Here is a 4,517-nt window from a genome sequence, read left to right on the forward strand (position 1 = left end):
TATATATATATATATTTATTGGATAAATATTTTCTATTGATATATAAAAAAATATGGGATAAATATTTGACAATAAAAACTATTAAAAAACAACTAAATAAAAATTTTGGATTGACACATTCAAATTCACAAGACAAATATTTGTCACTAATAAATATAACAAAAATACAGAACAAATACTTTTCATTGATACATTAAATGAGATTTTTATTTAAAATCTAAATGAGAAATTTTTAGATTACCAACAACTCAAATGATATATTAGAGTGTTGTGAATAATATGTGATTAACATTGGTCGGTAATTTTGCGGATTTGTATTTTAACTAGAGTTTGATCATGTGCAGCTTACAAGATAAGTTGTCTCTTAAGTAAACAATTTTAAATTAAATTAAATATTAAAATATAATTTTTAATAAAATTAATTCATGCATTAATTATTTAAAAGACAACATAATATATTTATATGACATCATGTAACTGCTTATTGTTTAGAATGTGTTATATATTATATAATTTGTTGTATATTAGTAAATAGAAAGAAAAAAAGCCAAAGTCTTCATCAAGAATCTAAAATAATAAAAAGTTAGAGTTTCTTTAGTTCACTTTAATCTTTGTAAGTCAATTTTTCTGTTGAACAACTATAATAAAATCAGAAGATAATTTATCTCTTAGATATAAAAATGTAGAGAGAATTGGAATATATAAATTGTGACTAAAATTTAAACAAAAAGGGTAAGGACTATTAAGTAAAAAGAACAATATAGAGAGTATTGAAACAAAGAAAAATGTAGAGGGGAAACAACAAGATTACCTTCTTCCTCTCCACAGTCACCTATCAACCTCAAATAGCTTTCTAGTACCTCATCAAAAACAAAATATGTAAATAAAACAAAATACTAGTGAGAGGGAAGAAAAAAATCTCAACCTTTATTGCTAAAAGGTGTAAAATTAGCTATAAGTCAGTTGTTTTAGTTAGGTGTTAATTATAAGTTAGTTACCTTAGTTAGAAATTAGTTGTTGTAATTTGAGTATATAAGTTTCATTTATGCCTACTATTGTAATCATCTTTCTCATATTCTATTATGTTATCATAGTGCTAATTATTCCGCTACTTTTTTTCTCAAAAATTTATTGAGAAATTTTTCAAAGTAATTTAATTTATTTATCTTTTCTTTCTCATTTTGTTCAATTTCTCCTTATTTCTTCATTTTTTTCTCTTTCTCTTTGTTTTACCATCAACAACTTTCGTTAAGTATGAAAAAGATTTAGCCAAGTGCATTTGTTTAACAATTTTCAAGAACACCAACAATTTTTTTTGGAAAAATTATTTCTATTTAACCACATTGGCATTGAAAAGTGCAATCTAAGACATTGCATGAAAGTGTAAACTCTAGATTTAACACTTACTAACAACAACAAAAAATAAGATTGTTCTCGTTTCTAAAAAACAAAAATCCATATTTACACTCTCATTTATAAGTCTTAATGACCAAGGAGTTGCGCATGAAATTTTATTCAAACAAAACGTAAGAAAATATTTTGCAAGGAGGTATAAATTGGATTCAACGTCTACTACAAGAAAAAAGAGAAGATAATTTTTCATGCTATTATTTCAAACGAAGTATAAATCTTTAAAAAATCTTTTAGTTGATTTATCTTGGTATTTCAAAGTCCTTTAGTCGATAAATTTCAATGTTTCTCATTAAATTATCCCCAAGTTAGAATGGTCGGGAACACCGACACTGTCTTATAAAAATTATTTGATAGTAGCGCCAGTGTCACCGAAGCTAACTATTTTGTTGACCATAACTAGCTGACTTTAGCGTCAGTCATCCGACGCAATTGAATTTTTACAAATGACGTGTCAACGGATATATCTAGTGTCAGATGTTCTAGAATTGTTAGTAGTGTTGACTTAGAGTGGGTCTAGCCGACACTAATATAGCGTCAGATGACATTTGACCGACACTATGTATTAGCTTCGACTGTTTCGCCTAGTCCCAACATCGACGCTAATCCACTAAATCGACGTTACCGTCGGCTTTTTTTCCTATTAGCATGGGATTTTAGCCAACGCTAAATTCATTTTTTCTAGTAGTGAATTTTAGTAAATGATATATATATATATATAATTATGGGAGAAATATAAAAGAATATGAGATAAATATTTGACATTCATAAATATTAAAAAACAACAAAATAAAAATTTTGGATTGACACATTCAAACTCACGAGACAAATATTTGTCACTAATAAATATAACAAAAATACAAAACAAATATTTGTCATTGATACACTAAATAAGAATTTTATTTAAAATCTAAACAAAAAAAAATTTAGATTACCAACGATGCAAATGATATATTAGAGTGTTGTAAATAATATGTCACTGACTTTGGTTGGTAATTTTGTGGATTTGTTTTTTGACTAGAGTTTGATCATGTGCAGCGTACAAGATAAGTTGTCTCTTAAGTAAATAATTTTAAATTAGATTAAATGTTAAAGTATAATTTTTAATAAAATTAATTCATGCATTAATTATTTAAAAGATAACATAATATATTTATATGACATCATGTAACTACTCATTTAATGTGTTATATATTATATTATTTGTTGTATATTAGTAAATAGAAAGAAGAAAAAAAGCCAAATTCTTCACCAAGAATATAAAATAATTAAAAGTTGAGTTTCTTTAGTTCACTTTAATCTTTGTAAGTCAATTTTTCTGTAGAACAACCATAATAAAATCAGAAGATAATTTATCTCCTAGATATAAAAATGTAGAGATAATTGCAGTCTATAAATTGTGTCTAAAATTTAAACAAAACGGGTAGGGACTTTTCTGTAAAAAGAACAATATAGAGAATATTGAAACAAAGAAAAATGTAGAGGGGAAATAACAAGTTTATCTTCTTCCTCTCCACACTCACCTATTTTAACCTCAAATAACTTTCTACTACCTCATCAAAAACAAAATATGTAAACAAAACAAAATATTAGTGAGAGGGAAGAAAAGAACAATGGAAGAAGAAGATGAAAGGACGAAGAAAAAAATCTCAACCTTTATCGCTAAGAGATGTAAAATTAACTACAAGTTAGTTATTTTAGTTAGGTGTAATTAGAAGTTAGTTACTTAGTTAGAAATTAGTTGTTCTAATTTGAGTATATAAGTTTCATTTATGCCTACTATTGTAATCATCTGTATCATATTCTATAATGTTATCATAGTGCTAATTATTCCACAACTTTTTTTCTCAAAAATTTATTGAGAAATTTTTTAGAGAAACTTAATTTATTTATCTTTTCTTTCTCATTTGGTTCATTTTCTCCTTATTTCTTCCTTTTCTTCTCTTTCTCTCTCAAATTCCATGTTAGAATTATCTAATCAGGATGATGACAAAAAAAATAAAAAATAAAAACACATCAAACAATGGATATTATGGGCAACATTTTTGTAAACAAAACTATTCCAAAACTCAAGACTTGAATGCTTTGATATCAACTTTGTTTCAACATCAACAACTTTCGTTAACTATAAAAAATATTGAGCCAAGTGCATTTGTTTAAAATTTTTTAAGAACACCATTCATTTTTTGTGGCAAAATTATTTCTTTTTAACCGCATTGGCATTAAAAAAGTGCAATCAAGACCTTGCATGAAAGTGTAAACTCTAGATTTAACACTTTCTAACAACAACAAAAAATAAGATTGTTCTTATTTCTAAAAAACAAAAATCTTTATTTACACTCTCATATAGAAGTCTTAATGACCAAGGAGTTGCTCATGAAATTTCATTCAAACAAAACATAAGAAAAGATTTTGCAAGGAGGTGTAAATTTGATTCAACGTCCAATACAAGAAAAAGAGAAGAGAATTTTTCTTGCTATTATTTCAAACGAAATATAAATCTTTCAAAAATCTTTTAGTTGATTTATTTTGGTATTTCAAAGTCCTTTAGTTGATAAATTTCAATGTTTCTCATTATATTATCCCCATGCTAGAAGGGTTCCGAACACGGTCTAGTCTATGGAGATATTAGAGATATAAAATTAGTTAAAAGTTTGTTATTTAGTTAGGTGTTATTAACAAATAAATTTGTTATTTAGTTAGATGTTATTGAAGATTTAGTTATCTTAGACATTTTGGGTTCTATAGAAGATTTATAAAAGAATTTTCTCTAATCTCCAAACCTCTGTGTAAGTTTCTACAATACGAGTAGTATTTAAATTTTATGATGAATATGATAAGGCTTTTGACATCTTGAAGAAAGCACTTATTATAGTACATGTCATCATTGTTGTTGGCTGGGGTTTTTCATTTAATCTACAAATTTGGCCTTTTTTACCTTACATCAGAGTTGTTGACTATTCTTCATCAAAATCATTGATTTTTATTCTTCCTAGTCATTTACTTGATTGTTGGAATGAGATGTTGTGATGTTTGAACAACCAGAGTCAGATGCAGATGCAAAGCTACATGACTTAGAATTAATGGCATAAGAAACTTCACTTTT

This window comes from Cicer arietinum, chromosome 3, assembly GCF_000331145.2.
Source record: "Cicer arietinum cultivar CDC Frontier isolate Library 1 chromosome 3, Cicar.CDCFrontier_v2.0, whole genome shotgun sequence".
Classification (NCBI taxonomy): domain Eukaryota; kingdom Viridiplantae; phylum Streptophyta; class Magnoliopsida; order Fabales; family Fabaceae; genus Cicer; species Cicer arietinum.